The sequence below is a fragment of the Polypterus senegalus genome, chromosome 11, assembly GCF_016835505.1.
Source record: "Polypterus senegalus isolate Bchr_013 chromosome 11, ASM1683550v1, whole genome shotgun sequence".
Classification (NCBI taxonomy): Eukaryota; Metazoa; Chordata; class Cladistia; order Polypteriformes; family Polypteridae; genus Polypterus; species Polypterus senegalus.
In genome coordinates this window covers 2,690,727-2,715,241 of record NC_053164.1, presented here as the reverse complement: position 1 = coordinate 2,715,241, position 24,515 = coordinate 2,690,727, and the positions used below count along the sequence as shown (strand labels likewise).

The 24,515-nt window shown below is 39.2% G+C and overlaps 1 protein-coding gene across 3 annotated transcripts in view; it reads right to left on the bottom strand.

The window, feature by feature from the left end:
• Window positions 1–24,515, bottom strand: part of lrfn1 (leucine rich repeat and fibronectin type III domain containing 1) — a 582,403-nt gene that overhangs the window by 319,257 nt on the left and 238,631 nt on the right. For all 3 annotated transcript variants that reach the window (XM_039768028.1, XM_039768029.1, XM_039768030.1), the window contains one exon: window positions 2,692–2,751. The gene's annotated coding sequence lies outside the window, so the exon portion shown is untranslated. The remainder of the gene's footprint in view (window positions 1–2,691; window positions 2,752–24,515) is intronic.

The following is a 24,515-nucleotide window of genomic DNA, read 5'->3' as shown; positions in this document are numbered from 1 at the left end:
CTCACCACTCCTAAACACATTTGAATGAACCGCAAAGGACTATGGGTTACAAACACAAAATACAAAGCACATAACAAAGGAGTAAATGTGGACACATAAAAATTTAAGAATAATGCAAAACATAAAAAAAGAAATATTAACATACTCAAAGAAATCACATTTAAATAACAAAGACATCAAAAATAGAATTTAAACCCCAACAGTTGCAAAGTCAAAATAACAAACTAAAGTCTGAAACCAGTAAAAATGTAAAATGAATAAAGTTCAAGACGTGAATCAAACATCAAAATCACGATGCAGTGCTCCATTTTTATAGCCAGATGTTAAAGAACAGATGAAGAATCTGTAATCAAAATATATTAATAATTATCACTATTTTTTTTTTAAGTGGAATCTGTGACCGAGTGTGAAACGGCAGGGATGAGCATCATGAGGCCATGGTCCTCAGTAGGAAAAAGGTGGAATGTCCTCTTCATGATGGAAGTGAGTTACTGTCTTAAGTAGTTGAGTTTTAAGTACCTTGGGGTCTTGTTCACGAGTTGGGGAAAAAAGGGATGGTGAGGCAGCCAGACACAGTGCTGGTATGCGGTTGTTATACCAATCCATAGTGGTCAAGAAGGAGCTAAGGGCATCGATTTACCAACCGATCTCAATTCCTACCATTACGCTTGGCCATGAGCTTTGGGTAATGACGGAAAGAATGAGATTTTAGGTAGAAGCGGCCAAAATTAACTTTCTCCGAAAGGTAGCAGTCTCTCCCATAGAGATTAGGTGAGAAACACGGGCATCCGGGAGAGACTCAGAGTACAGCCGCTGAACCTCCGCATGTAGAGGAGCCATTTGAGGTGGTTCCGTGGTTTTACAGGCATGACCAGGTTAGGGTAGACACCAGGGAAGACCCGAGTCATACTAGGAGGATTAATATCTCCCAGATGGCCTGGGAACATCTTGGGATGCCACAGTATGAGTTGGCAAATGTGGCTGGGGAAAGGGACGTATGGGCCTCAAAGACTGTTGCTGACACGACCGGTTTTTGGATCCCAAATATTTGGATAAGTGGTGGAATATTATTAAATGAATGAATCTGAAATAATTGTGGGAAAAGTTACACATTAACCCTGATACCGTCACGTTGATGACATCACATATTGCGGAATCATGATCGTCTTGCCGGGTAACTGAACAGCAACCGTCAGGAAAAAGCTGCACCCATAATTAAACAATACAATGCTGTGGGAGAGCACTTTGAAATTCAAAAATAAATATAACCAATGGATTGCTGAAAAATGTAAAACAGTTAAAAAAATCTGTGTTTTACACAAATCGATGTAAGATTTAATTGATATTTAATAAAATAATATTTTATTTAGGATTATTAAATAAGCAGCAGTATGGTTATGACTGTGACTTTAAAAAAAGTTTTATGGGTCATTTGGTCCACCCCTAATTTAAATGTCAAACTCCGCCCATGCCCACCAGTATTGTCAAGTAGACAGATGTCATTTAAAACAGACCTGATATTGTCACTCAACATCAATGAAAGTGGAGAAACGCAACTTAAGCATTTACGTTATTGCATTTAACTTGAACATTTCCACAAGCACTCTTGTCTTCTGCTCATTTATATTTACTTATGTGTCTGACGCCTTTATCTAAAGCGACTTACAGTATTTATGTTGTTACAGTTGAGTACTTTTCTGCAGGTCAAGTGACTTCTTCAGGGTCCCAGAGTGTCAGTAGCAGGATTTGAACCTACAACCTCAGGGTCTGAAGTTCAAAGCCTTAACCACTATGCCATACAGTAAAGGGCGCTATATAAGAATACATTCAATGAATGGATGAATGGAGAAAAGCACACCTTCTGCTGGCCCCAGCTGTTATGCTACACATGGAGAGAATATTCTGTCCATTGTACTCATGACCTAAATTTTCATTCATGTCAAAGCTTGCCTGCCAATGAATGGGCTAAGAGAAGTTCTAACCCAAATCATATTTTTTATGTAACTTAAGGATTTTTGAGCTGCATCGCTCCACAGCTTGCTTGCACATGTTCTTAGACAACCCCATATTGATAATGAGCGAGCACATCTCTATCCATGGTCAGCAGTTGGTGCCAAAGGTTTGTATTGATCGGAGATGGGAACAAAGAAAATGTATTAAAATAAAGGCACCTCATCAGGATTCATGGCTAACAAGCTCCTTGTCAGCAGGAACAAAAGCTTAATCTCCCAGCAGTAATGCAACGTGAAACTCTGCAATTTCATTTCTCGGAGAACTTCAAAGCTGTCACTTTCACAGCTCCAAGTAGAAGCATGCAGATGGCTGGCTGAAGTAGGATGAGCAGATCTGATATGAATTTTAATGCGTTGTATGGTGAATTTTACCTATTTGTTTCCTAAAGAGCAATTCTTGCAGTATGAAGACACAGTTGGCTTTAGACACCAGTGATGAAAAGCAGAAACCCCTCCAGTACACTGTCACAGAACTGTGAGGTGGTACCGCTACACCTTCAAAACCATGCTGCTAATATGTTAAATTAAGATGCCAATAGCAGATACATGCCAGAAAAAATTTTGTTTCTTTAGGGTACTTCAATTTAGTAATGGAAATAGTGAAATGGTGCTGCCTGCAAAGTGGATGGCAATTGTTTAGTACAGAAAATAATAGGAAACATCTAGAAAATAAACAAACCTTTATTAGCAGGTCTCTGTCGTGTATTCCAGACTTGGCCAATGTCAACTCTCCTTCTGGCTGAAAGAAAAGAATGAAAAAAAATGGTATTGAGTACCACCCAAGTAACACCTTTTAATCTGGCATTACATGCTTGGCGATATCGACTGTGTCACACACAAGAGCATAGGGGACACCTTAAGGGCTCTAGTGATGGGAATTCCCTGCTGCTCCAGGGGTTGGCACTGTGTGCTAATGCTTTTTCTCTTTCTCCCTCTAAAGACCGGAAGGTTGATGGCTATACCACCATTGACATCACTTACAATGTCCATCCAGGTCAATGTTTCCCAAACTCGGTCCCGGTGGGCGCCTGTGGCTGCAGGTTTTTGTTCCAACCAGATTCCTAATCAGTGACAACACCTGATAGCACTGATCTCATTTAATTAGCTGGTATTTTTTTTTTCTTTTATTTGACATTCAGAAAAGCTTAGCAGCATGATTTTTACATTTTAGAAATATTTCTGCTATTGCTATAATGCTTAACTCTCTTTTGTTGATTTCATTATATTTTGCCTTTTCTCTGTGCAGTTTTCCCCCTTCATTGTATCTTCATAATGACAATTAAAAATGAAAAGAGCAGGCATGCTGGCAAACAACACGGAATAATCGAAAGGCTGCAACTACTTTAGCATCAGACCCACTAATTAGTAAAAATTGGATTAATTAAACCATTAGAAGACCTAGAAAAGTAGAATGAAAATCAAGATGAAAATACTGTACAGTATTGTACAGTACAGTATTAACTGTAGTATTTTATAGATTCTCTTGTTTATTACTTTATTTTTACTCTGTAGCACTTTGAGATTGCTAAAACATAAAGTGCAATATAAATAAAATTTATTATTATTATTATTATTAACTGCTTTGTACATTTTAATATATATATATATATATATATATATATATATATATATATATATATATATATATATATATATATATATATATATATTAGCAAACTTAGTTTTCTAATTTCTATATTATTCCCTAAACACAGAGCTTGGAAAATATCAGTGCACTTAATTAGCCCAGGAGTCCAATTAAAAACAGAATCTGGTTGGAACAAAAACCTGCAACCACAGGGGTCCACCAGGACCGAGTTTGGGAAACACTGATCCTGGTTGAAGATCCGCCATCTTGGACTTGTGTCTGAAAAGGCGTTCTCACGATTACTGTAAATTTCACTTTGTTGTTTCTGTCCACAATTATACAATGATCTCTTTTGTCCTTTTTTACAACTGTAACACAACATAATACAGCACTAGTATACCCACTTAGTCCAATTCAGGGTCAAGGGGAACCAGAACCCAAAAAGGAAACCACTGTGGATGAGGAACCAGGGCTGTCATTTTTTGTTTTCTTTTGTTTTGAATTTGGGGACTTTTGTCAAAGATGTGCCTGTCTTCTTAAATGATGATTGTTAACTGTTAGGTGATTGTGAGAGTTGGCCCTGTGATGGACTGGCATCTTCTCCATGGTGGGTTCCTGCCTGGATATCTATCTATCTATCTATCTATCTATCTATCTATCTATCTATCTATCTATCTATCTATCTATCTAATCAACATGCCATACATTGCCACTCTCCATGATCAGTGAATATATATATATATATACACTTATTTATCTATGTGCCTTACATATCTATCTATCTATTATAGAATGTGTTTCATATCTATCTATTTTTCTATTATATAGTGCATTTCATATCTATTATATAGTGCTTTTCATATCTATCTATCTATCTATCTATCTATCTATCTATCTATCTATCTATTATATAGTGCCTTTCATATCTATCTATCTATTATATAGTGCCTTTAATGTGTATCTGCTGTTCTTGGATATACAGACAGCCCAGCTCATCTAATCCACCTTAATAAAAGGACAAGTGTCTATGTGTGTCTAGTCAGTTGCAATGTCTCTGTTATATGCCATTTTGCATCAGAATCGTAAAAACAGTGCTAATGTTTGTGATGCACCATATGTTGGAATAAAAAATGCAAAGCATTTTATTGCTACATGCAATTCAACATACATTCCAATAGATCATGCACTGCCAGAAGGACAGAAATCAGCTTATCAACACTGATAAAAGAACAAATGTCTATGTATTTGTGTGCTAGGGTTAGGAAGAAAAAATTAAAAATAGCAAAACATGTAGAAGAAGAGTAAAAAATTATAATAAAATACCAAATAAGGAAACTAAAAACAAGAACATTGATCTTTTTAACTTATTCTGCTGTTTGACATTATACTCTGACAACAGTGATTTAGAGACTTTCTTGCACCCACGCTTAGGACACGTGATCAAAGTGCATAACTGTATTGGTAATGACTGATATCTTCATGTGGTGGGCAACAGATAATTGAAAGTAACAGTACGTAAGTCCACATTGAGAAACCAAAGCTCAAATATAGCTAGGCTAGACCAGGCCAATGTGATAGCGACCGAAACACTCTGAGTTGAATGAGTGATGCCCAGAGAAACACAGGCAGCTTTAGCAAAAGAGAAAAAGGCCATCATGAGGGAAAGAGATTGGGTACATACCAGACCAAATGGGCAACCCATGTATTAAATAAAAAAGTGAGGTCTATGTTGATTACTAAGATTTTAACTCTTCTTTTAGAGCTATCTCCTATTTAACTTGTGTGAGTTGTTGGAGTAAACAGATAATTATCATACTGCCCTCATCTATTATACCACACCTATCTATCTATCTATCTATCTATCTATCTATCTATCTATCTATCTATCTATCTATCTATCTATCTATCTATCTATCTATCTATCTATCGTCAAATTAAAAAGTTTGGGAACCCCTCTTAATTCTTTGAATTTTTGTTTCTCATTGGCTGAAATTTCAAAGCAGCAACTTCCTTTTAATATATGACATGCCTTATGGAAACAGTAGGATTTCAGACAGTGACATTAAGTTTATTGGATTAATAGAAAATATGCAATATGCATCATAACAAAATTAGACAGGTCCATAAATGTGGGCACTCAACAGAGATATGACATCAATACTTAGTTGAGCCTCCTTTTGCAAATCTAACAGCCTCTAGACGCCTCCTATAGCCTTTGATGAGTGTCTAGATTCTGGATTGTGGTATTTCTGACCATTCTTCCATACAAAATCTCTCCAGTCCAGTTCAATTTGATGGCTGCCGATCACAGACACCCTGCTTCAAATCATCCCATAGATTTTCAATGATAATCAAGTCAGGGGACTGTGACGGCCATTCCAGAACATTGTACTTCTCCCTCTGCATGAATGCCTTTGTATCTATGTCATATGTATGTTATCTATTTTTAAGTTTGATTTCTTATTTTAGACTGCAACTTGATACTTTTTTTATCTCGTATTTGAATTCTTGTTGGATTTCTGATTGAACTAAAATCTCCAGAGCTGCTGCAGTAACACCTGCTGTGGATTCTTTCAGTTATGTGGCAGCCGTGCCGACTCTTCTGACTGCATTCTGTGCATCTCATGCTATATTTCTGGACATTTGAGTGGATTGTTATCCCGCTGACATTCGCTTTCCCATGGAGAGTTACAGTACTAAGACCATCACTTGTGTATTACACCCAGGTTCATAATGAAACCTGACGTTCTCCGAGAATTCATTTTCCATGCATCATACAGCCCATTACTTACCCACATATAGTATTTTCTCTGGAGACTCGCAGCACTACTGCCACCTCATCCTACATTCCTTGTTACATACACATGCCTGCCATCTTTGTTTGAAGAGCTGCTCTTCCTTACTGACTTCATGCTCTGTATTTTCTTCTGCTTGCTGCTTCTCAGCTAAGGGTTGCATTTACACTATGGTGAGGTGCTCTGATGATGAACTCTTCTATGTTAAACACTCCAGTAAGAGCAAATGTCAGCCTGAAATACTCGGAAGAACTTTGGCAGCACTCTTTGTTCTGAAGTACATCATCCAGCACACAGTTCAGATCACAAATCATACAGATTTGTCCGGTGTACACTCTTTTGAAATAAGCTCTGGTTGGTTAATTGTGTGCAGCAAGCCTGGCCTTACCGAACAAAAGGTCCATCAAGTAAAGCACTATGATCGCACAAATTTATTACAGTCCACAATCTTTGGATATTAGGCTTATCTGAAATATGACAAAAACAAATGGGTTTTGCTTCTCTAAATGGGGAAACTCAGTGACTTAAAGCTCAGGTCAGGGTGTCAGTCTGGTTGCATTTATTAGATCTGAACAGAGCATCAAAATAATAGCCATTTAGTGGATGTTGCCCTTTTTAGGGTCTGGTCTTTTACTATTAATTCTTCTTTATTTCCCTCCAAAATACAAGAGGTCTTTTTAAAGTGATGTTACTTTATAGTTTAGTCATGCATTGTAATGACGCTGCTGAGGTAAGCAATACTACCCTACAACAAGAGGGGGCGCTGTCAGTAACACTGTCTTCTTTCTCTCTCGCAGTTCTGTCTAGCACTCACCTTCAGCTCTGAGATTTTCCCATCCCTTCTGGTCTGGATACAATAAAAACAGATCAGCCCCAGAGGATGGGGGCTTATTCTGGAACCAAATGAACCAAAAGGAGATGGAGCTCCGTTTAACAAAGCATGTCATTTACTCTCTTCAATTGCCCTCTTTCAATTTTTGAGAGAAAAAGTGATAAAAGTAAACTTTAGCTTAAATGCCAACAAGCAATATAGCAGTCTCACAGACTGTCCACCGCTGAGTCACATCTGATTTAATTAAGTTATCTTTTGCAAAAAGTCATTCTTACAGGTAGTTTAATATTATAGCAAGGCAAATAATGAGGGAAGACAAAGGTGCCGCCCGGGCAAAACTCTGTTTAATTCTAACAAACAAAGAAAAATGTTAAACACGCACTCAATGGTGCATTCTGGCTGGGAGAATTCCCATGAGTGTTCTTTTTAATGGATGCACTCTTTCCCTCTCTCGTTCTTTATGACATTCAGGTCAGGAGTGAGATGCCAACTTCCGCGAGCATCTTCCTTATATACTGAGCAGAGTGGAAGGGGCGGGGCTTCCTTGACTCTCTAGCCAGGGTGGTAGCACATACCTTAGATGAGCCTGGAAGGCAACTGTTCAGCGCACATGTGTGCCAACATCTACACTGATATAACTACATATTAGCTTACATAAATTATATTTGTTGATGGTTTCAGTTTAGCAGTTTGTTTTTTTGTATTCTTATCTCTGCTTGTTATTTCTAATTGTAGTTCAGAACTTGTTACTAGTTACTAATACATAACTAGTCATTAATGTACTATATGATGTTTAATGTTTGATATTAGTTTGTATCACTTGTTGTTTATCTAATCTTTTTCTATGGTTTTGTTGCTGTCATACAATTATAGAAAAAGCTTTGAACATGGTAAAAGGTGCTATCTATCTATTTATCTATCTATCTATCTATCTATCTATCTATCTATCTATCTATCTATCTATCTATCTATCTATCTATCTATCTATCTAATCCTACCTACTATACTATAATTAAATTCTATCTATCGATCTATCTATTATATAATGCCTTTCAGATCTATATATTTATATATCTGTCTATCTGTGATTTTGTGCATATCTATTTTCACCTTTGCACAACTTACTGAAGATGTCACTCCTTCATTTCTGTCTGCATACAGTATATCAAGAATTAAATATAGTACAGGCCCAAGTAACATTTATTTAACTGGTGTCTCGAAGTATCACATTCTTTTTTACACACATTGCCCCCATTATCTTCTAAAGAAATAAAAGATAAAAGGTGCCAAGAGGGTAGCAAGCACTTGATATCAAACACAGAAATAAACTCAACAGAATGAGGAGATTTTTTTATTTTGGCGCTGAAAGCTCTGTGGGCCTTGTTCTTGTATCTTGCAAAGTACAGACTGTTGGGTATTTTTGACCGAAGAGACCGAGAGCCACAAAAATGCAGAACTAGGCCCCGGATTTGGAGGAAAGGCTATCCCTGGCTTCTCCTTCAGAAATTGCTTAGAAACCAAAGCTTCTGTTGTCGGATGGTTCTCAACACGTTAGTTGTTCTGGTTTGCTGTGGCTACAGAGTCTTTAAGAAAAGCTGTTGAATGCAGAGAAAAGCAGTTAATGGTGGTCCTCAGTAATTGAGGTGCGCCCTCATTAGCTTCCCGAGCTATTTTTTGCTCAATAATATTTAAATATGGCCTTTTGCTTATGAAAATGCCCAGTTTCCCATACCTTTTCATTAACGTGTGTTCTTACTCCATCAATGAAAGCAGTTAGATGTGGCAGAAAGATAAATTGACTAGTTGAGGCTGAAAGTTTGCCAGTGTGACCGCAGACACACACATATTTCCACGTGTGTGCAAGAAAACCTATACAGCCAGCTCAAACAAAATTATCACAAAAGTGCACATGATTATTGGCCTTCCCTCATATTAATAATTATATCTGGTCAGGGTCTCCAATGAGTTTACTGGCAGTTAAAGATGGTTGATGGTATAAAGACATTAGCATTACCACAACAGACACATTCAGGTCAGTTATAAAAGGCCTCAAAATGTTCATGCGATAGCACAGGTTTTGAATGAATCGAAGCCACAGAAAATGATGGGAGTTTTTTTTAAGAATAAGAGAGGGAAGGTGCCACCAAGATGTGACAAATGGATTTCAGAGTACATTCTGAGTGGGCCACGTGCTTCTGAAGGTGACTCTGCAACAGACAGGAAGCCTACATAAATGGGCCACCTAAAAGTCAAGGTGATTACTATGGTTGGTTCAAACTCTGAACCTGTCAACGCTTTGGGCCGATACACTACTGACAGGGGCTGAGATGCAAGGAGGAGAAAACTTTTGCATCTGAGATGGGTAGTTTGAGTCCATTTCAGCACTTCTGGCTTTTTAAGAGGCTAGTCAGAAAAAATAGAAATGACTTCACATTAGCCAAACTAATGGACAGAGATTGTGGGCTGCATTGCAGGAACCAAAGTGAAATGAACATTGTACATTGATCTGAGGGGATGAAACCAAATAAGTTTCACAAGTGACTCCTGGCAAGGACAAATGAAAAGGAGATGGGCTTCTGGAAGTCGTGGAGTACAACTTGGCGGGCTGCCCAAAGCATCAATATCAGATCTGCTGACGGTGTACTACAGCAAAAACTCTCATGTCCTGTTACTGCGGAGCATTCTCATTGTCTCAAACTCCATCAAGTAGGCCTGCTATTTATAAATGTTGCTAAGCTCAGCTAGTTTTGACTTCTAATAACACATTTGCTCCTAAGGATTAGTCCAAAGGTCTCACCCACCCATGGTATGTTTTTTTTTTGCTCACCTCGACCTTCTTTAGAGTCTCCTAACAGTTTGTTGGTGTAGCCATGTCCACTTGGATTGAGAGATGGAAAATGAATTGACTTCAGAGAAAAGCAGAAAAGCAAACTGAAGAAAAAATTCTATCACTGCTCTTCTTCAGATTGGCATGGTGGTCAATATTACTGAGTTCAAATCTCAGTCTGGTCACAGAGTGGTCTTTGCTAGTTCTCCCTTTGTGTGGGCTTGTTTTCCTCACATATGCCATTTTTTGTCGCAGTTAGTTACTTGATCCTGTCTTGTACCTGGAATTGCCAGGATATCTTAGGATGTTAACATTCTTGAACATCGCTTGATCCAATTCAGTGCCTAGGAACCTATAACCAGCAGCAGAGGGTGCCAGTGCATTAATATACACTTTGATGTGATTTTGTTAAACTCAGTAGGGTTTTACCAGATTGTCAATGGCCTGAATCATAGATATAACTACATTTTAGATCCAATTATTACTTAGACTTCAAAACTTACATGTAACACCTTTAAATTAAGTTATTTCTGATCACAAATTAATTATGCTTGAATATATTCACAGATTAAAACAAGGATGGTGTGACATCAAGTTAGAACTCTGTTATCAAATTTTGTAGATATTTTGAGAAACTCAAGTATGATTGTAGGACAACCATTTGGATCTGCAAACATCAAATTATAATGTGACTTTGGATTTGGATACAGTAGCTTCCCTTAAAACAAAGGTGATTAAAGTGCATAGAAACTCATCCTAGTTTAATGAGAATACTCGAGCTCTTAAATTAGAGTGTCGAAAAGTGTAGCACAGACGGAGAGCAAAAAAGCTGCACGTCTTCTGAGTTGTATGGACAAACATTGTTAAAAAAAACTAGAAATGCTCTATTTATAAAACCCAGAACGATATTGTAGGTTAATAGTGTGACAGACAACCGGGGACCTTGCCCCACAGGGACACCTGGATCAGGGAAGGACCAGGAGAGGGACAATATCTTCCTTTGGCACAAGAAGGAAGCCCCCCCCCCCTGATTTCCATCAAGGATCATGGATACGGAGCTGGGAAGCTCAACCCTGTGGGTGTCCAAGGCCACCCTCAGGGGGTGCCTGGATGGTTACCAAGCCCTGGAGGACAGCACTTCTGCCACACCAGGAAGTGCTGCCGCTCCAGGAACTGTGTATGCCTGCAGTCTTCCGGGTGCAAGGGTAGCACTTTCGCTACACCAGGAAGTGCAGCTGGAAGACCATCTCAGAGCACCTGGAGCACATCTGGGGCATCATAAAAGGGGCTGCCTCACTCCATTCGGAGAGCCGGAGTCTGGAGGAGGAAGACAGAGCTTGCGAGAGAGGAGTAGAGGCAGCCGAAGAGAGGAAAAGGACAGAGTATTCGTGTGTGAGTTGGTAGAACCAGTTTGTACACTTCGTAAATAAACACATGTGTTGTGGACATTTGGTGTTGTGTCTGTCTGTGGCTGGGTTATCTGTTACAATAGATAACAGCATCATAATTCTCATGTATTGTTTAGAGCAGTGACTAATCTAGAAGTAGGAATTAAGAACTGAGATGCAAAATACCGACAGACATTAGCAGTGCAGACTTTATGAACTTCTTTAATGAGAAAATTGACAATATGAGATCCCAGATCTCCATGTCTCCTTGCAAAGTTAATGCTAAACTGGCAAACCCTGTCTCACCTTGCATACACCACTTTAGTCATTTTAATGTGATGACAGAACAGGAAGTTATAACTTTCATTTCTAAAATGCATGTTCTGGCAGCACCCATTCTTACCATCATCAGTATCTCATTACTGAATGGTGCAGTTCCTGATACACTAAAGGTTTCAGCTATCAGACAACTTATAAATCCATCCATCCATCCATCCATTATCCAACCTGCTATATCCTAACCACAGGGTCAGGGGGTCTGCTGGAGCCAATCCCAACCAACACAGGGCATAAGGCAGGAAACAGACCCCAGGCAGGGCACCAGCCCACCACAGACAACTTATAAAGCCAGTGCTAAGCCCAAATATGCTTAATAATTATACAGCAGTCCAAGTTCAAATTTACCTTTTTTTGTACATATTACTTGAAAAAGTATTCACCAAACAACTTAAAGTCTCACTTTACACATCACAGTTTATTTGAGAAATTACAGTATGGTTTAGGCACCAGTCACAATACAAAATCTGCACTATCCCACATTGTAATTGACCATCTAATATTTTCTTGATGAAGGAAATTCCACAGCAATTATGTTGTTAGATTTAAGTGCCGTGTTTGACACCATTAACTATTCTATCGTATTACACAGGAGGGAAAAGTACATTGGGCTCTCAGGCACTGTTCTTGCCTGGTTTAGTTCTTATTTATCAAATCGATTCCAGTACGTACAGAAATAAGCTGACAGGACTCCACCATTACGATCAGAAGTTTAATATGGTGCTCCGCAGGGCTCAGTACTGGGACCTTTACTGCTTTCACTTTTACATGCTTTCAATGGGAATTATCATTAGAAAACATCAAATTAATTTTCACTTGTATGCAGGTGACACCCAATTACACCTTTCTTTAAAGATCAAATTACATTTTTCTGATGCCATCCTTAATTAGTTGTGTCAGTGAGTTAAAGGAGTGGATGGATGAGAATGACTTGCCTCTGAATACAGAAAAAATAGAAATGTTATTTAATGGGGAGAATGATGAGACTTCAACAACATTCTGTCTCTCTTTAACTCAGTTGGAATCACCATTAGTTTTACTGAATCCGCTCGCAGCTGAAACAGATTTCTTTATATCTAAAATATGTTGGAAAATTAAGACATTTTCTAAATATGCAAGATAGTAAGAATAAATGTATGCATTTATTTCTAGTAGGATTAACAACTGCAATCACTGGCTTTTAAAATAATTCTTTATGCAGCTTTCAATTCATTCAAAATGCTGCTGCAAGAAACCTTGCAAAAAGCAGAAAGTACAATCACTTAACTCCTGTCCTCAAGTCCTTATACTGGCTTCCAGTTAAGCTTAGAGCTGATTTTAAAATCCTCCTTTTAACGTATAAAGCCTTAAATCGCTGAGGCCCTGCTTAGTTATCTGAACTTATCATTAGTTACAAACCTGAGCACACATTAAGATCTCAAGATGCTGGTTTACTTAAAATTGCAAGGATTAATAAAATAACAGCAGGAGGTTGCGCTTTTAGTTACAGGGCCTCAAACCCGTGGATTGATCTGCCTGCTAATACAAGAGGTGCCCCTTCAGTCTCAGATTTTAAATCAAGCTGATTTTAGTCTGGGCTACCCTGACTAGAGCCATTGATTAGCTAGGCCCTACAGCATGTCTGTTTGTTAGTAATTTCTACAGAAATATAAGTATCACAACTAACCCTCCTATATTCTGTTTCTCTTCTTGTCATGTTGATGTGACCCTTGGTTCTACTGCTGTACTGACAAGCTGTCCTCCTGCCCAAGGAAAGGTTATCTCAGCTACTGTGAATCATAGGATGGAAAGATACGCTCATCAGATTAGATGGCCAGCACAGTCTCCGCTATAGAATGACCAGGAGAGGATTGATGGCTAGTAGGCAGAGGTCTCCAGTATTGTGGCCATGTCTGACTTTGACTTTCTTTGTTTCCATTGACCGTGGAGCTCCAGAGAGGTTCATTTTCTCCATTGATGCTGCTAACAGAGTTTTTTGCTTTCCTCTCTTCCATTGTCAACTGGCCATGGTTCATCGATTAATTGATGCACAGATATTGTTGGATTTGATTATTATTAATCAGTTTCAACTTCATTTTCTATGGGTTTGTCTTTATGTCTTTATGTATGCTAATTTTGCATGTAATAATTTGTAAAATGTATATTTATACATTATTCCGGAGATGTTACCACAGTGCTTTGTGCCTGCACTCAGAGAAGAGCGCTATAAAAAAAAGTCCCAGTCTTGATCCAATCATGTCACTTCTTAATCTGCTTTTGCTTAAACTGTAAAAGCTCAGCTCTTTTAATCTTTTTCATAATTCATCATCATTCTTTTCTGGACATTTTCTAGCACTTTTATGTACTTTTTGTAGCCCTGAGACCAAAACTGCACACAGTATACTACAGATGAGGCCTCACCAGTGTGTTGTAACACCTGAGCAAACCTCCTTTGACTTGTACTCCACATATCAGGCTATATAATCTTTCAGTCAACAGATTATTCAGAGGTGTCAATGTGCATGATGGAGGCTCCTGTATTCATTTATTCAGGTCACATGAGATATTGTGTCATGACTCCCTGCCTATAAAAGATGGTGGCGCACTACGTTTTATGTGGATACACTCTGAAGTTCTGTTGGTGTACTTGGTTATTAGTGTTCTCAAATCTCACAACCTCTTGCAAGTTTTCTTTTGACTTTGACTATTGGGCAGAATTTTCTTCTGGAACTTTCAGGTTTTTAAGTTCCTTTTTTCTGGCTAAGATTTATTTATTTATTTATTGTTCTCCTCATCTCTTGGTCTGTTTCTCTTTAGCCTGCTAATTTTCCATCTTTCAGTTCAGAACATTAACAAAGATGAGGATCAGTAATATCCAGCCATCCCTGTTAAGGGGTAAGCTCAGATATATAAGGTTGGAAGAGCCTATGGTGTCCTGGATAATGGACTATCTGTCCATCAGGCCTCAGTTTGTAAGACACAATGACTGTGTTTCTGATATGAACATGAGCAACACTGGAGCACCACAGGGAACAGTCTGGTCTGCTTTTCTCTTCACTCTGTACTCCTCCAGTGTTGCCAGGTTGGTACAAACCACAATATAAACAAATCTCTGAAGCCAAAGTCAGATGTAAGCAAAGGTAAAAGTGATTTCCACGGATACCTCAAAATTCATTTGAAAGATACTCTCAGTTAAATAATTAGCAGTGAGCACCACCACAACAGCAACACGATGACAACATATGCCAGTGCAGATGACACAGGGATAGTGTCATAATTACACATATCTATACTTGGGCTTTGTATATTTGTTATTTTTTATCATTGTGGAGCTTTCTAACCATTTTTGTTTGTTTTCATAAAGTTTTTTTTTTCAAAATTTGTTTAGTTCCATTCTTTTATTTGTGCAACATGGGAGAAATGTCACATGATCACAATCATGGTTGTGATTGTAATGCAAGCATCATCAATATGGAGGCAGTTCTTATATTGAGGTATCCTACAGCTAGATAACATTCCAAAGTCTTTAATGATAAGTTAGTTTGCATTTGAAGTAGGCCAACTGCTTGCTTTCCTTTTGATAATTTTTATCTCCATTTGGTATACTGTCTTAATCCCTGGGGTGAAATTCTCTTTTTCGCCTACCCCAATTTACTTAGGGTTGTAGGGGCTGAGCGCAGGATCAGCTATTTGTACAGCGCCCCTGGAGCAATTGCAGGTTAAAGGCTTTGCTGAAGGGCCCAATGGTGTAGCATTCCTTCTGTCACTGCTAGGATTCGAACCGGCAACCTTTGAGCTACCAGCCCAGATCCCTTAGCCACAGAGCCACCACGTCCATTTTGATGTTGTCTTTGATTTTTGGTTTGCGCCAGTGCCTTGTTCTGGTTTCAACATGGCCTGGTGTTAACTTAAATTTTTGTCTCAAGTTGGTCTCTCACTATTATCCCTGGAGACATTGTCTTGTTGTTAAGGATGAGCCAAGCATGAAAAAAGGAATTAGATTGAGACCAGGAAATGAAAAGAGGTCAAGGCAAAAGTTGTTACCGGGCAGAGAGATCAAAGATCATTAAGCAAACTTAAGCAACAGAAAATCTGAGCAAAGTAGCCCAGCACATGATGTGCACCGTGTTGTTGGTATTTAGTGTATCAAGCAAATGACGTCAGATGCTATGCTGCATAAAAACACAACTTTGGCAACCAGGACAAGCATCTTGATTTCTGATTAAAAAAATTGAAGTGCTCATCAAAAATCAAAATAGTAAAGCAATAATTTTAGTAATAGTGACATTGACAACTATCAATACAAATCAACCCACAAAACAGTAGTGCCCACAGCAATTTGACAGAAATAATAACAAAGTAATAACATTGTGACAATTACATTCTAATACAGTTAACACAAAAATACATTAAAAATTCATTTTGCACTAAAAATGATGTTAATGAAAAATGAACAATAAAAATAATTCCTGACAGCCAGGAGCTCCAGAACGCCAGGCACCCCTAGAGGGAGCTGTTGTCTATGGTCGCTGTAAATGAGTCAGGGAAGACCAGAAGTGACCTGGCAGGGGCTTCAAAGCCACCTTCCTGTTAGAGGTTGGGTGACTGTAGAATTAGATGGTGAGATGAAGGTGGATACTCGATCTCTGACAAGAAAAGTGATAAGAAACAAAAAGAACGAGGAGAAGAATGTGAAGAAGTTCATGTAGTGGTTAGGAGTAACTTGGGGCACATGGGTAAGTAGATCAGCCACCCCACAACTAGTTAGGGGTTAGGAACCCAAGTGGCAAAAGTGCAGGAAGGCATTTGGTGCCGTAATACAATTATATTAACCTTTTCAGTAATTTATTTCCTGTTTCTTCCTAATGGATCTGTTTATTTATTTATTTTTTTTGAACATTTTGCATTATTTGTGGCTGGAAAAGGGGTCTCGAAGGTGTCTGTGTATTGTGAAAATAATGAAATACATGAATAAACAAAAGGAATGCAGCACTCAGGGCTAACTGCTTCAAAATTTGTATTGTTTCATAAAGGAAAAACTGCAAAGAGTAGTTATAGACGTAAGCTTAAGATCCATGTCTACTTTCCTGGGATGAAATGGAATTGACCCAGGAATTTGCAGGATCACCCTGTAGTGTGTGAAAAAACAAATCCAAGTACATTCCTGAGATGGCTAACTCACAAAAAATGAGAATGTGCAAACAGAGACCCTGAAGGCTCCATAATTTCAACTCAGGCATCTGGGGCTATGAGGTAGCAGTGTGTATCTCAAATATAATAATAATAATAATAATAATAATAATAATAATAATAATAATCCTTTGCAAATATACTGACATTAATAATATACTGTATCTCTTAGCAAAAGAAAATTACAGTGACAGTATAATAGCTGTAGTAAATATTTAAATTCAAACTTTTTATGCAGTGAACAGCAGGGGGCGCCACTGAACCCACAAACCCCAAACACAACTCAGGGTTCAAATGCACAACTTTTTAATCCACACGGCTCAAATAAAACAATTACAGCCAATGCACAGATTAAATGCGGATTCCTTTAAAATTGGACCCAGAAGTACTTCCGTTGGCACATCATGGCTTGTTGAAAGCACTTCTGGATCCTCCCCTGGCAGTGCCCTCTATCATCCCCCAGGATCCCTACAGGGCTGCACCTCTGGGACACCTTGTGTGGAAACATCAGCTGAGCTCTCGTTCAGTTCCCACCTTCCCTAGTGTTCTGTCGTGGGCTAACAAACACACAAACACGCACACACATGCCACAAGCCTTCTCATTTCGCAGATTTACACTGTGGTAACTGCCAACGACCAGCCGTGAACCCACAATCTCTGAATCAGCCTCTTTTCCAGCATGAACTAATGGAGGACTTCCCTTATCTCCAGGTGGAAGAACAGGCTGTAAGCGGAGTGGCTTCTGGTGAAATAAGCTAAGCTTTCTCTCTGCTCAGCCCTCAGTCTACTGCAAGGCTCTTCATCGACACCAGAGCATGATTGCAAGGGGCACATCAGGTGACGTCATTAGTAAAATGATAGATAAGATGGTGGCACATAGGTATCATTCTTTCTAAATATTTCAGGTTTTGATTATAGGCAGACGACTGTTTTTCTGATTAGGAGTTTTGGTTAACATTTGGTTTGGATGAGAGATAGGATTTTCAGAGATCTGGATTTGACCCCTGCACATATAAATTCTCATTCCATCTTCTCATCTCATTCGATCTGTCCTTTTAGGGCAATCTTACCACCTTTTGGCAGTATATTTTCAGGGTGTGGGGAAAGAAAAGGGAAGGATCATATTAGAACACTCTAGATGAGAACAGGCCATTGAGCCCAACAAAGCTCACCAGTAATATAATGATATTAGCTGTTCCCCGCAGCTTTGCCCGCGTAGTTGTGAAACAGGACAAACTTTATATATCAATTTAAAAATAAAAAATGAGAATATGTAATAATTTATATTGAGAAGAATTTATATAGATAGCTTTTATATCTGAGGGCCCCTTGATATACAATATTTTTGGTTTTGCTATCAGGGGCGAGAATGCAGCTGTGATCTCGTTGCCACAAATGTAAAATGTTAGCAGGGTATCTCTGGCCAAGTGGAAGGTAGGTGCACTCCAACATCAAACGTTGCCACTGTATCTGATCATGTTCAGCTCTGAAGGGAGAGCACGAGGCTGTGATATCTCTGCCAATGAGCAGGTACCCTATAAAACACACATAGCTGTGATCTCTCTCTTAAAAATATCAAACGTCACTCTTTAACAATCTCTAGATGATAATGTCTGCCGAACAAACTGGTATTGTTAGCTAAGTGGAGGCAAGGTACACTTCAGCAAGAGGTGAGAGGGCCAGTGATTTAAACGGAGGCTGGCACGTGAGAGAGGAGGGCCCTGCCCCGCTCCCCACTCCTGAGGTCCTGCCTCCCACTACCCTCAGCCTGTCTCTCTCGAATTTGCGTGAATCAGTGCCGCAAGCAAACTATGATACATAGCACGATGAGAGAAGTCACAAAGTCAACCGGAATGTTCAAGCAAATTATAGAAAAAAAAAATCTAAATCTACTAAGTAGTTCTCTCGTGCAAAGCTGACAGACTTACAGACAGAGAGGAGACATTGGATTTTATATATATTGTAATAAAGGCGCTATATAGGCTCTGACCCAACATAGAGTGACACCGGAGGCACATTTAAAACCCAAATAAACTTTTATTTTTCTTCACCTGTGGGCACGTCTGCCCCATGTTCCACAGGCAGTACACAGTCCCAAAAACACATCAAGCACTACACAAAACAAACTGGTCTGCTCCACCTCCACTCCTCCTCGTGGCAAGCATTGACCTCCTCCTTCCGACTCAGGCTGTTGGAGTGGTGGCCACTGGCCCCTTTTATAGTTCACCCGAAAGTACTCCCGGTGTTTGACTGCAGAGTTCAAGCTGCACTTCCAGGTGTGGTGAAAATACTACCCATAAGGGCTCCTGAGTCCCAGCTTCAGCACCCCCTGCTGACCACTCTGGATCCTAACAGGGTTGTGGAGAACTCCATCTCCCATGGAGCCCTGCGGGTATCTGAGGCACCACAGTCACCCAGGGGGGCTGCCACCAAGTGGTCTGGGGGAGGTTCTGTGCAGTCTATGCTTGCTCCCCTGGCACATACACAGAAGCATCCCAGCCAGGCATGGGCCCTAGCCATCTGTCACAATATAAAGATGTAATAAACAAAATAAACAAGGCCTTGTTCATCTTGCCATTAAAAATGAAAGTAATGCAACATAATGTAAAATTGTAAACCAAGAAATCAAATATTTTAAGTGCAGAGAGAAGTTACAATATCCCCAAACTTGGAGAAAACATGAAGTATCCAATGTCAACCTTTATACCCACAAACCCGTAATGTGACCTGTTCACACTACCAAATGCCTAGCAGCAAAGACAACGAACAATGCAAAATAACAGCGCCCAAAAACAAAATGGCACAACTGGCAAAGTAGTTGTTCTTTATCATTGTGAAAGGCCCCATTGGTGGTTTACAAAGCCTTACATACGTAATCTGCTCCATCTTATATTTCGGAATGTTTTACACCTTACACTCCAAATCATAACCTTAGATCCTCAAATGAGTGTCTGCTTAGAATTCCAAGAGTTCTCTGCCTTCTCGGCCTTCTGCTGTTAATGCACCTCAAATCTGGAATAGGAATTTGACAGGCTGATACGGTGGAGCACTTTAAAAAACTGCTAAAAACGCATTACTTTAACATGGCTTTCTCATAGCTTCAACTTAGTGTAACCCTGATACTCTGTATATTCAATTAATTGTCATTATTATTCAAATCTGTACTAACTTCTACTTTCTCTTCTGCTTTTTCTGGTTTTCAAAGCACCGTGATGTCCCTACATTGATGGATTAAAGGCCAGAAGTCCACATGACCGTCATCATCAAGTTCTTCCATGAGAACCCTGAATACCATCATGACTGATTGAGGTCATTTATGTGAGGTAGAATGCCCAGAGGAGGCTGGTCAGGTGGTCTTGTAGCCTTGGAACCCCTGCAGATTTTTTTTTTTTTTCTCCAGCTGTCAGGACTTTTTTTTTTTTCTGTCCTCCCTGGCCATCGGACCCCTCTTTTATTCAATGTTAATTAGTGTTCCCTAATTTTATTTTTTGTATATTTTTCTTTTCTCTTTCTTCATCCTATAAAGCACTTTGATCTCCATTGTTTGTATGAAAATGTGCTATAGAAATAAATGTTGTTGATGAAAAACACTTCAAATCTAAAAGTAATTGTTATGACTGTTTCCTTAACCTCTGACACTTCCACACTAAAGGAAGCAAACAGAAAAAAATATTATTACATAAATATATATGAAATATTAAATACAATTATTATGAAATATTATTATTACACAAAAAAACTAAAATCTAACAAAATCACAAAACCTGCCACGGAGCTCTGCAGGACAGTCATAAATGTTGTCTTTTCTAGTGAACTGTGGAGATGGTCCAGCTGCAGACCTCCACAGGGCTGCAATTCAGTAGCTCCGCTGGACAACCAATTAAATTGAAGGGTTCTTGTCACATGGTTCATTTGACTTGAGTCAGATAACCCCAACCCAATCCTAATATTAACCATATGGTAACCAGGTGCTATCACTGACTTTTAATATAAAGCGACAACCTCCTCAATGGAGGAGAGCTCAGGGGTTCCACGGTTATAGTCTGTTGGAGCTGGGGGGCCACTGGGTGGTCAGAGAATGGCTGCTTGTCGTGTGTAAATGAAGGCAAGGACAGACCAGTTTCCTGATCCTTGTCCGGCCAAAGGACCCATTTAGTGGATGAAGGGTGGTGAAGGATGGATGTCCTGACTGACATAGCTGGTATTACATTTTCTGGATGGGACAATGAAATGGAAGGACATGGGCAGACTGCATACCAATGCCTTATAAATTGTGTAAGGTGGCAAAACCCCTTGGCTGGATCACAGAGTGACTTTTGATTTGCAGTCCTTTTGGGTATTCCTCCTTTGCCCCATTGGTGCCACCAGGGGAGTAGCTAACAATGGGTTTTCATATTCTATGGAGGTTCCACCTGACCTGGCAGTGCTTCCTCTGTGCAGTGTTGTGGCACTGGAACTACTTCCAGACGCAGCTTAAAAAGTACCACCATGAGAATGGTGAAGGAATCCAGGATAGGTGAAGGACAAAGCTTGCACAGAGACATTTAAGGGAATAAATGAAAAAGAAAAAGAAAAGTGAGCTGAATCGTGTGTATGTGTGTGCTCATTTGGAGAGGACTGTAAGGAAACAGCCTTCAAAATCAAAATGGTCATTTGAACCCAGGACTTGTGTTTGTGTATTGTGTCAAAGCTTGGAGTTCTGAGACACCCTCTTGTGGCCACACTTGTTATTGGCTGCCATTGGCTGCCTTTTGCAACTCACTCTGAAGCTTGGAGTTGAGTAGAGAAAAGAGAAAAGTGGCCAAGCAACAAACTGAGTACACTAAAGCTGATGGAGACAAATTCAGCAGAATCTGAAATGAACACAGTGCCCAATAAGATTGTGGAGAGACCCAACCAACCTCACAGTCCCACGAGAGTGATCCTGGCCTCATGAACATGACTTTAATTATTCTCCGTGCTCCTGTATAATAATGACAAGAGCCGACTATCATCAGATACAAAATGCTTGGTATTGCAGCTATTAAAATAGATCCTTCCAGAACAATATCCCTATTGTTCTTTACTCAAAGGCTTTTGAAAGGATTACACTTCATCTACATGAATGGGGCACATGTCGCATTAGACGGTCTTAGTGCAGAGCATCTCTTCATATAAAAAAGAAACTGAAAAATGGCATGGAGTGACAACCAGCCATCATGTTTTGAAATCTGCTCCTATCTGTGGCTGGTGGGGATCTGTCTGTGCGTTGCTAGAATGTGTTAAATGGCTGTTTTCCTCTGGGATTGTTTCATTTTCACATCATTTTTCCTACTGATAATCGATTGACATGACAGTGATGCTCTTGTCTAAATACATTTACACTCACGTAGGGATATGTTACCCTTTGGGACTACAGGAAACAATGATATATATTCTGTATACTTATATTTTTACTTTACTTTTACACTGGCACATTATTTTGTTCATCTGTCCGTCACGTAAATTTAATATGATTGGCTTGAACTTTAATTTAGCTGTATCACCCCATGAAGGGCCTTTAACACTAGAATTACCAGAGCCTACGAAAAAACTCGTAGATCCAACCCACCTTAAATCCATTCGCACCTCTCCGTCAGCGTCTTTTGTCCTGTAAATGTGCCGATTAAGACAAGCAGCAAGCAGCCTGGTATCCCATCCCACACAAAGTTCTACCAGCTCATGCCTTGTTTGATTATCTGGGAGTGAAGTGCTGGAGTATTAGAGTGGAAATAATAGATTGTTATTTGGAACACATGTATTTCATGTGTGTTCAGTTTCTACAGTAATCTGTGTAAACACATTGTTAAAACAGAACCTTTTTTTTTTAGTAATAAATGTTACGAAATGTTGGCATAAACTATAGAATGTGTGAAGCCTGAAGTCCAAAGATCAAATAAACACTTTCACAAAAGGTTCAAGGACGATACAACAGCTCCCATGGTGTAGCGGTAAGATTCGCTGACTAGTAATCAAGAGTCCCTGGTTTGATTCCAACTGCCTCCTATATTTGCCATTTTCAGTAGTGAGCTGCTCTTATTGTTAATTTTATACAGGACACACATACACCTGATTTGTGTCTGTAACAGACCGTGTACATTTTATGGACTTGTAAAAGTTACCTGTTTTTTTTTTCACTTTTATTCTCTCAGTCACGCTCACGATACATACTACCACCCTAGGGATCTGACGCTGTTAGTTTTTATTTGAAACTGGGAGTAACTGGAGATGTGAGTGGTGTTTTGAGGCAATGGAACTGGACATTCTCTGATCTGGAGGGATAAAAGCTGACACACAAACACAGGTGAATCTGCCTTCTTCATATCTCACCGTCACTTGAAATTTTTTTTATTCAGTTTTATTGAGTGTTCCTGCTCACGCAGAATTAGTATGCACCTTATGGTCCAAGATGTCAAAAAAAACCCAAAAAAATAAAACAGAGACATGGCTATATATGATATTTGGAATTATTCTTTGTATGACCAGTATAGTACATTTCGGAAAAAATTGTGGTATGGATGCAAGATTATTCATATTATTCATATTCATTTGCATAACATTTTGCGGTTTGTAATCAGTGACTGTGTGTTTTATTTTTCACAATCTTGCCAGTCTCCACGTTGCTGTATGGTGCTGTTTCTTTTGTACTTCAGGAAATGCAGAGGAAAGAATAGTGCAGAGAGGTCAGTTCAGCGCTATATGCAATCATCAGATTCAAATGTTAACAGTTCACACATACGCAAGGACCTACCAACATCATATTAAAATCTAACAACATCACATTAAAGTTCAATAAATTCTGAAAAGAATGATACCAAACATATACATGTAGGTTTTAAAATAAGCCCAATTTTAAGTTTGACAAAAAATGCATAATAGACATAATATCGTTGTACTTTTAGGCTTAGGATTTTATATATAGAGAGTAGATTAATTAGAGCTGGTTGTTCTATTGCCTACCTTAATGTATAAATACTTTAATTGGAAAACGTTTTTCTCATAAGAGTGAAGGTTTGTTTTGCACTTTAGTGGTTAAATTTTGCTTAACAATTATGGGAAAGAGTAGTGGAAGTTCAGTTAAGAGGAAGGTGATGATGAGTGAGCAGCAGTATGGTTTAATGCCAAGAAAGAACACCACAGATGTGATGTTTGCTCTTAGGATGTTGAAGGAGAAATATAGAGAAGGACAGAAGGAATTGCATTGCGTCTTTGTGGACCTGTAGAAAGCATATGACTTGTGCCTCAAGAGGAGCTGTGGTATTGTATGAGGAAGTTGGGAGTGGCAGAGAAGTATGTAAGAGTGGTACAGGATATGAACGAGGGAAGTGTGACAGTGGTTAGGTCTGCAGTAGGAGTGACAGAGGTGGGATTACATCAGGGATCGGCTCTGAGCCCTTTCTTATTTGCAAAGGTGATGGACAAGTTGACAGACGAGATTAGACAGGAGTCCCCGTGGACTGTGATGTTTGCTGATGACATTGTGATCTGTAGCGAGGGTAGGGAGCAGGTTGAGGAGACCCTGGAGAGGTGAAGATATGCTCTAGAGAGGA